The sequence below is a fragment of the Corylus avellana genome, chromosome ca6 (assembly GCF_901000735.1).
Source record: "Corylus avellana chromosome ca6, CavTom2PMs-1.0".
Taxonomy (NCBI): domain Eukaryota; kingdom Viridiplantae; phylum Streptophyta; class Magnoliopsida; order Fagales; family Betulaceae; genus Corylus; species Corylus avellana.
The window spans coordinates 20,376,310-20,386,539 of record NC_081546.1 but is presented as its reverse complement, the minus strand read 5'-3'; the positions used below and the strand labels follow the sequence as shown (position 1 = coordinate 20,386,539).

Genomic DNA, 10,230 nt, shown 5'->3' with positions numbered 1-10,230 from the left:
CCTTCAGCCACCTAAGCTGCCCCGTCAACCAATCAGTCTCACTGAGCATGCAGACAACTAATCTTCACCAGCTTGCACTGTCGAGCATCACAATGGCAAGAATCATGGAGCACCCAATAATCATGGAACAGCAGCCAAGGATCCATGTGATTCAGTAGAATCATTAGTCAATGATACAGCAAAGGAAAGAAGATCAGCTCTCTTTGCTGACAGACACATTCACAAGGAAAGATTTGATGAAGATTATGTAAACACACAATCCCATAATATCATGGCCGATTGTGTGTAATAGATGTCTGATTTGTATAGCTATTGTTTTCCGCCTTTGTTACACTGTAAACATATAATAAAATCTGATGTATCATTCAGGAAATTATTATTGAATACAAGAGAAATTTCTTGTGCAGATTTTCTGTCTTTTCTCTTCTCCTTGAAATATTGTATGGTATCAGAGCCTTTAAAGGAAAACTCCTCCAATCCTACAACAATGGCCTCATCTCCTGCTTCTTCTTCATCCTCTGCACCTAACACCAACACATCTTCATCCCCTGCACCTGTCACTACAACATTCACCCTGCCTAGCATCTCTCAACAGATTTCTACCAAGCTTGATGGCCCTGCAGACTACCTAAATTGGGTGTCTCACTTCACTCCAATTCTGAACACCCATGAATTGATGGGGTTCGTTGATGGTAGTGAGCCATGTCCTCCCAAACATCTCACTGATGAAACTGGAAACCTCACCACAATGGTGAATCCAGATGACTCAATCTGGCACAGAAAGGATCAATGCATCCTTAGTTGGTTCAACACAACCATGTCAGACCGTATGCTCTCTTCTCTCTATGGATTAAAGATAGCCAAACAAGTTTGGACTACTCTGGCCACACGATATGCATCTCAGTCAAAGGCCAGAATCTCTTATCTAAAAAGACAGCTACAAACCCTCAATCAAGGTTCCAAAACCTGTTTAGAGTTTCTCAATGAAACCAAATCGTGTTCAGCCCTTCTGGCTGCAGTAGGGCAGCCTATAGAAGATGATGATCTTATATCCTATGTCCTTGGAGGTTTGAACTCTTCTTACACCACTTTCATCACTTTATTCAATTTCACCACCCGCACATCGTCCATGACTTTTGAAGAATTCCAATGTGAATTGCTCAACCACGAGATTCTACTCAACAATCATCTACCACAGCAGCAGCCACTCACTGAATCAGGCAACTTTTCCCTTTATTCTCAAAAACCAAGGCCCTCCAGTGACAATTACCACAAAGGAAAAGCAGTGAGTTACTCAAAGAACTCCCATCAGCCTAATTCCTATCAACCTAGGAATACCTATCAGCCTAACCAGTACAGAGGCTATCACAGGAGCACCTCTCAGTCCAACCTCAGACGACCTGGAGGTAATCACTTTTCACAAAAGTCTGTTCTTGGTGCACCTCCCACCTCATTCCCTCACAGACCATCATGTCAAATTTGTGGGAAACTTGGACACCTAGCATTAGATTGCTATCATAGGATGGATTATTCTTATCAAGGGAAAAATCCACCTTCACAATTTGCTGCAATGGTGGCACGAGCACATCCCTCTGCTATGGAACAGAATGTTGAGGACCTTTGGTATGCTAATAGTGGAGCAAACAATCATGTCACGACTGCCCTCGACAATCTAACACTTCAAGAACCATTCAAAGGTGATGATGAGGTGGCTGTAGGTAATGGAACAGGTTTGTCCATATCCAACATAGGTGCATCTGTCTTGTATAACTCTAAATATCCTTTCCATCAACCTTTCAAACTAAACCACATTTTACATTGTCCAACTGCCGCAGCTAACTTGTTGTCCATTCAGAAATTCTTTGTAGACAACAAGTGCTGGTTCATTCTAACTGATTCTCATTTTTTTGTGAAGGACAACATCACGGGGCAGATTCTTTTGCAAGGGCCAAGTAGAGATGGACTCTATCCAATCTTCTTGTCCAAGTCATCCAGCAAAATAAGACAGCCTACAGCTTTCCTTGGAGTCACAGCCTCCTCCAAAGTCTGGCATAGTCGGTTAGGGCACCCTGCACCTCCCATTTTAAATAAAATCAAGCATCTTGTAAACCTACCTGTACTTGGCTCCATTACAAATGAAAGTTTGTGTGAACCTTGTCAAGTAGCAAAGTCCAAGTATCTTCCTTTTTTTGAGTCCAACAATGTAACTGCCCAACCATTAGAAATAATACATTCTGATTTGTGGAGTTCTCCAATTCCTTCTCTCACTGGATGCCGATATTATGTGATTTTCATTGATAATTACTCAAGGTTCTCTTGGATTTATCCAATGCAAAATAAATCAGACACATTTGCATGCTTTGTCAAATTCAAAAGCCTAGTTGAGAACCTCTTGTCTAAGAAAATAAAAGCTTTCCAATTTGATGGAGGAGGGGAATTCACTTCCAATCAATTTAAACACTTTTTGACTTCTAATGGTATCCTTCATAGAATTTCATGCCCTCACACTCCTCAACAGAATGGTCTTGTCGAGAGAAAACATAGGCACATTGTGGATACTGGTTTAGCTCTCTTGGCTCAATCCTATCTTCCTCTCATGTATTGGGTTGATGCCTTTAATATTGCAGTCTATCTAATCAATAGACTTCCTACAACTGTCTTGAAAAACCACTTTCCATATTTCAAATTACTTTACAAACAGCCTAACTATTCTCTCCTTAGAATCTTTGGTTGTGCCTGCTATCCTCTTCTCCGACCTTATAATTCTCACAAACTGATGTATCGATCCAAAAAATGTATCTTTCTTGGTTATTGCTCCAATTATAGAGGCTACAGGTGTTATGAACCCTTGTCCAAAAAGACCATCATTACCAGAAATGTTGTTTTTGATGAAAATTCCTTCCCAGCAAAGAATTGGATGTCCACTCCACTGACCTCTGCAAATGATTCTGCTTCACCCAAGGTATGTCCTTCTGCACCAGCATTGATACATTCTGTTTCTGCTACTCATGCCATTCCATCATCTTCTATTGACACCCCAGCATCTACCAACGATCCCATGTCCTCTGATTTCGCTACTGCAGATATGCCTAATGACTTGCCCTCTGACACTAGTTTCAGCACTGATGAACCCCTTTCACCCACCCCTGCTGCTTCTCCAGTCCCTCCAGCCGATACAAACATTGCACTATCCCCAATCTCGCAGGTACTGCAAACACAACAACAAATACTGCTCCTTCTCCTCCTAGTCTTGTATCTGGTCCTATCTCTCATCATCCCATGACTACTAGGCTTCAGGATGGCACTCGCAGGCCCAAATCATTTCCCAACTACAAACTCTTCTTCTCAACCAAACATCCACTCCTGGCCTTTCACTCCCATGTCAATCTCTCACACTTATCTCCTGCCCCTACTCGATTTTCCCAAGCAGTCAAATCTCCTCACTGGCAGCAAGCCATGAAGGAAGAATTCCAAGCCCTTCAAGCCAACCAAACCTGGCTCCTCTGCCCAAGACCATCTCATCATAATGTTATCACTAACAAATGGGTTTTTAAAGTGAAACAGAAGGCTGATGGCACTCTTGACAGATTTAAGGCTCGACTTGTAGCTAAGGGTTTCCAACAACAGGATGGCATCGACTACTATGAAACTTTCAGCCCTGTGGTTAAATCCACCACCATACGAGCTATCCTTGCTTTGGCCGTCCACTTTCAATGGCCCACCAGACAATTAGATGTCTCAAATGCCTTTCTCCATGGCACTTTACAGGAAGAGGTTTTTATGAAACAACCACCAGGCTTTGTTGACAGCAAATTCCCTCATCATGTTTGCAAACTTAAGAAATCCATCTATGGCCTCAAGCAGGCGCCCAGGGCCTGGTTTACTAAATTGGTAGCTACTTTGGTTGCTTTTGGTTTTACAGAATCCAAGGTAGACTACTCTCTATTTACTCTCCATACCTCCACAATAAATCTTTTTCTCCTCATTTATGTCGATGACATCATTCTCATTGGGAATTCTTTGCCTGCTATCACTCACTTGGTTTCCTGCCTGAAGCAATCTTTTGCCATGAAGGACCTTGGCTCTCTTCATTACTTCTTGGGCATTCATGTGCAGCCACTGGCAGGAGGACTTCACCTATCATAGACAAAGTATATCTTTAAACTTCTAGACCGTGCTCATATGACAGGAGCCAAGCCTGCCAAGACACCACTCCCAGTAGGTTCCCAGCTTTCTCAGCAAGATGGTGATCCTCTTCCCAATGCCTCAGAGTACAGACACCTAGTCGGAGCACTGTAGTACTGTACCCTCACCCGGCCAAACATCTCTTTTGCTGTTAATCAACTCTGCCAATTCATGCATTCTCCCACTACTACCCATTGGACAACAGCAAAGAGAGTTCTTCGATACCTCAAGGGCTCCATCAATCATGGATTACACTTTACCAAAGGCTCCCTTCAACTAAATGCCTATAGCGATTCGGACTGGGCAGGCAATCTTGATGACAGAAGGTCCACTACTGGTTATGCCCTTTTCCTTGGACCTTGCTTAATCAGCTGGTGTGCTAAGAAGCAACCAGTTGTCTCTAAATCCAGCACTGAGGCTGAATACAGGGCTCTAGTATTTGCTACAGTCGAACTCTGCTGGCTGAGAATGCTCCTTCAAGAACTGAAGATTTTTCTCCATTGCTCTCCCACTCTCTGGTGTGACAACCTTGGTGCATTGGCACTTGCCTCTAATCCAGTGTGTCACGCACGCACCAAACATATTGAAGTGGACTATCACTTCATTCGTGAGAAAGTGGTCAACAAGGATGTTACCACTCGATACTTGCCTACCCTTGATCAGATTGCAGATATATTCACAAAGGGCCTCACTACTGCTCGGTTCCTTCTTCTCCGAGACAAGCTAAAAGTGTAGTCTAACATCTTGTGGGGGGATGTTAGACTACATGACTCCCTTCAGCCACTAAAGCTGCCCCGTCAACCAATCAGTCTCACTAAGCATGCAGACAACTCATCTTCACCAGCTTGCATTGTGGAGCATCACAATGGCAAGAATCATGGAGCACCCAATAATCAAGGAACAGCAGCCAAGGATCCATGTGATTCAGTAGAATCATTAGTCAATGATACAGCAAAGGAAAGAAGATCATCTCTCTTTGCTAACAGACACATTCACAAGGAAAGATTTGATGAAGATTATGTAAACACACAATCCCATAATATCATGGCCGATTGTGTGTAATAGATGTCTGATTTGTACAGCTATTGTTTTCCCCTTTTGTTACACTGTAAACATATTATAAAATCTGATGTATCATTCAGGAAATTATTATTGAATACAAGAGAAATTTTCTTGTGTAGATTTTCTGTCTTTTCTCTTCTCCTTGAAATATTGTATGAAATGGGTTCTTCCAGCTGCCCAGCTCAATAATATCAGGCGTTTTCACCTTCTAGTCGGACCATCGAGAAGGAGCACAGAGAGAGAGGGTTTCACAGTGTAAGAAAGCAATGACGACTCGAATAGCGCCCGGAGTAGGAGCCAATTTGCTGGGCCAACACTCTGCCGAGAGAAATCAGGATGCCACCGCTTATATCGGAAATCTCGACCCTTAGGTTCTCTTTCTTCCTTTTGTTTGGTACTTGTTTCTACTTTGCTCGAAAACAAGGAACTCGGATAAGTTAGGGTTTTTTTTTTTTTTGTTCTAGTGTTGGCTTCAATGCCTGTGTCTTTCCTTGCAGGTGACCGAGGAGTTACTTTGGGAGATGTTTGTTCAAGCAGGCCCTGTTGGGATGTTGTGGCCTCCCTTTTCTATTTTATAAATTGCTTAAATTTCTAAATTCTAGGGGATATTGAAATTAGTGATAATTATGCGGCACCAATTTTTTGTTTAAAATTCATAGTTTTTCTAGGTCATAACTGTCTTGTTTTGTTTTTCTTTTGGTATATTGTTTTGGGCATAGTACTTAGTTTTTGATAAGTACTTTAAAAACCTGTTCTTGGGCTCAATTGTACTTAGTTGTGGATATGTAACGCTCATTTCTTTATAGTTATGTCCAAATTTTGTCTTTATTTTTTGGTTTCTCTCCCCAATCTCTCTTTATGGTGGTTGTTGTTTTTGTTGTAAGGCTAGACACTTTGACCATTCTTTAGATTCGACCCTTCCTTCGTCTTAAATGTTCTTCTAGAACTTTGTTTCATCAATGGGGAAGAGAATAATGTATTTTAAATGAGACTGCTAAGATTTGTTCTTCATAAATTATTGCATGTTCGGAAAACTTTTATCAGTGATAATCTTCGCCAATTAATAATTTAGTCAATGTTTCATTTATTTTTGTTAGTATACATATTTCTTCTCTAGCCTAACATCAATGACTTATGAGCTCCTGTTTTAATGAGTTATCAGAAAGGGATTGTTTTTTATAATCTGCTTGTAAGACTGCCCATTGATAGCCTTTCCCCTTTCTGTTTCAGTGAATGTGTACGTTCCCAAGGATAGAGTGACAAACTTGCATGAAGGATATGGATTCGTGGAGTTTCGGAGTGAAGAAGATGCTGACTATGTAACTGTTGATCACATACTCTGGTCATGCTATCTGTTAAACTTTGAAGTGTATGCTAAGATTTTATGGTTTAACTGCGAAGTTTTACTGTTAGCTTCATTCGTTAGTTCTTTACTTTTGACTAATAATTTTGTCCCCTTTGATAACTATGAAGGCAATCAAGGTGCTCAACATGATTAAACTGTATGGAAAGCCAATACGTGTAAATAAGGTATGTTTCCTTTCATCTAAATTTTTACAGCTTTTTTTTTGTTTTGTGCTGCATAAAATTTATGAAACATCATAAATTTGAAAAGGTTTATTTCTGTACTGGTGTCTTTGTATCTGTTCTATGAAATTTGATGAATTACTGTGATGTTTTGTTTTTCCCCAGGCATCCCAAGATAAAAAAAAGTTTGGATGTGCGAGCAAACCTTTTCATTGGGAACCTTGACCCTGTAAGTTAAATTCTATTAGAGTTATGCTTGCTAACACAAGCTAGATCACTGCTTTTAACTTTGTCATTTTCTTGATATTCTTTGCAGGATGTAGATGAGAAGCTTCTATAAGATACTTTCAGTGCTTTTGGAGTCATTGTTACAAATCCTAAGGTTAAATTTTTGGCTTTTCTTTTGTTGGCATCTGATGTTGAATTATTTCCATTTCTAGTTAAATTGCCTAGAAATGTAGAAAGATTTTATGCAAACTACCTACTAATATGGATGTTGGTGTTCTTAGTTTAAAGTTAAATAGGAAGTTGTTTAATGATCTTTCAGCCATTAGAGTTTCTATAACATCATTTATGCATATCATATATTCCTTTGTTTGGCATGAAACTGTAATCTGTTATCTTCGCATGCCTATGCATAGAGGGTGTGTTTTCTTGGCAATATCAATATGAAATAATTTTGCTTATCATTTCTGCAAATGTTCTCTTTCTCTCTTAACTATTTTTTAGTGGGGGAGTTATGGAAGTTCTATGGACAATAGGTTTATCTGTTAGACTACCTTTGTGACTTCATACATCTTATATAGCAGGTTGCAGGGTGGCTTTGAAAGTGTGCTTTGTCTGGTTCATGTAGGAGGAAAGGGAACTGAATCTATGAGTTATATTTGATATGGTTAATCCATCGAAGGGAAAATCATTGGAAGAAGCAAGGATTTTTTTTGTTAGATCCTGCTTTCTTCTACTCATGGAGGCAATCCTCTAATCCTTGAAACATTGAAGGGCAGCTTTGTCTTCTTAACTCGCTTTCGTATACGGGTGCTTCATGTTCCTCTCCTTGCATGGACCTAGAAACTGGTTTCAATAGCTGCTCCTTTGATAGCTTTAGCTAAATTGGTATTGGCGGTTTCCCTATTTAAACTTTTTGAAAGGCCATATAGATAGTAATCACAAAATGGTATATTCAGTTAGGTTTTTGGCAAGACCAAACTACCAAAAAAATTGTAACTTAAAGGGTACCTTATCACATTCTAACTTCTAACAAAGCTACCCGTAATCTGGTATATTAGCCTATCCCCTTTGTTCCATTTTAAGGGGTGAGGTAGCATGTTCTGTTGCAGTGCTGCATAACATAATGATATAAGTTCTAGGTGAGTCAGACCATGATCATCCCGAGGTTAAATCTTTGGTCAGACCAAGATTTTCGATCGTGGAAAATTTTAGAGCTACTTGATGATAAGTTTTTGCATGGCCTTCAACTCTCTATGTTGGTTTTCTTAAAAGATTTTAATTTTGTTTTAGGAGAACTGGATGTAAATCCCTCGTAAGTGGGTTCCGATCTCTTCCTGCCTGTATTTGCGTGGGACAAGTTGTGGGCTCAAACATTTGTACTGAATGCATAAAAATTGATTTTAGAATGTATGTTTTCTACCTATTAAGATTTTGATGCTTCTGTTATTTGGATTCTGATCAGTTCTCTTGTCCAGATCATGAGAGATCCAGAATCAGGAAATTCACGTGGTTTTGGATTTATTAGCTATGATTCTTTCGAGGCATCTGATGCTGCTATTGAGGTATGTGTCTTCTGCTTATACTTTCATATTACCCAAATCTGCTCGAGAGACATGAGGTTCTTCAAGTATGCGAGAATTAGATGAATTATTAATTTGTAGTTTAGTTCCACTTGGTCATAGCTTAATGCCAAGTCTAGACATGATCAACGACTCGATGTCATTCATTTTGGAAATTAGTTGTGCCTCTAGGCTCTTTTTTTTTTTTTATTACATTGTAAAAGATATAATAGTAACTTCTAAATTGTTGTAACGTGTAAGACATGAGCTACCCCATGATACTAGCATTATATTTTGATTATATAAGGAGTTGATCTGGTAGTGATCTAAATTTACAGGCAATGAATGGCCAATATCTTTGCAATCGTCAAATTAAGGTGTCATATGCATATAAGAAGGATACTAATTGGGAGCGTCATGGTACTCCAGCTGGTAAGACTTTTAGGTTTCCCCTTTTTTTTTTTGTTTGAAATGGGGAGGAGCCAATCCTTTATGATTATTTCATAAGGGTAAAATTGTCTAAAAAAAAGTGAAATGACAATTTTTAGATAATTTTACCCTTATAAAAAGTAAAGGACCGACTCCTCTCAATTTCAAACGAAATGGAGAATATCAAATTACATGCTATCATTAAGGACAGTGCTTTACTTGTGTGCTACCGTTATATTGCAGAGAGAGTTTTGGCCGCAAGCAATCCAGGTACACAAAAGAGCAGGCCTCACACTTTATTCGCTAGGGGGCCTCCAACTCATCCGAGTGTTCCTCAGGCCAATGGAGCCATGCCTCCACGCCCATTTGCAAATGGTGCTGTTGCTCCAGGCCCAATGCCTGCACTCCGCCCACCACCACCTCAAGCGACAGCCTACCCACCTATGCCAATAGCTGGACAACAAGCTTGGCATGGTCAGCCACCGCAACCAGGTCAAACAATCCCACCACCTGGCATGCCTCCACAAATGCAGCAGTTCAGGCCACCTCCCCCAAGCATGCCACCGCCCCCTCCACAGGCAGCTTCAGATCCCCCAAGGCCCCTACCACCACCAATGGGAATGGGAGGCCAACCACCACCTATGTGGCATCAACTGCCACCACCACCCGTTCAACATGGCGGTAGGCCCCCTATGCCACAGACATCAATGCCTCCACCACCCCCTCCAAACCACAATAACCAACGCTCCCTCCATCTTGAACTTGGAATCTTGAGAAATCATTCTAAGAGGTTCTGTTACAACACGTATGACGTCTTGGACGTTTCTTGTTCAATCTTTTTGTTCTGAATTAGGAAATGCAGATTGTAATATGTATCGCATTGGTTGAGAAAACAAGCATCTAAGTTTGACTGGAAGGTATATTTAGTTTTTGAAATATTGTCCTTGTTTTTTTCTTGGGCCGGAAATGCCCTTATTTCAAATTATCCTTGAATGGCCCGAATTTTAGGAAATTTCTGACCACAAATTGGCCTTTATATTAGTTTTGGGTTCTAATTCTCCCATGGATGGGCGAGGTTTATTTGAGAAGTTCGAAGGTTAGAAGCTTCGTTGTGTAGTGAACTCCACTAGTTTATCGACAAGCACAGGATGCAACTATGAATTTACCTAATGTCATGCATTGAAACCAGAAATTTTGAGACCCCATATTCTTTTCTAAAAATGCTTAATTTCCTAGCACA

General features: G+C 40.3%; 1 pseudogene; it reads left to right on the top strand.

The window, feature by feature from the left end:
* LOC132184382 (uncharacterized) overlaps window positions 1–10,002 on the top strand; it is a 105,572-nt pseudogene extending 95,570 nt beyond the window's left edge.
* The last annotated feature ends 228 nt before the right edge of the window (window positions 10,003–10,230 follow it).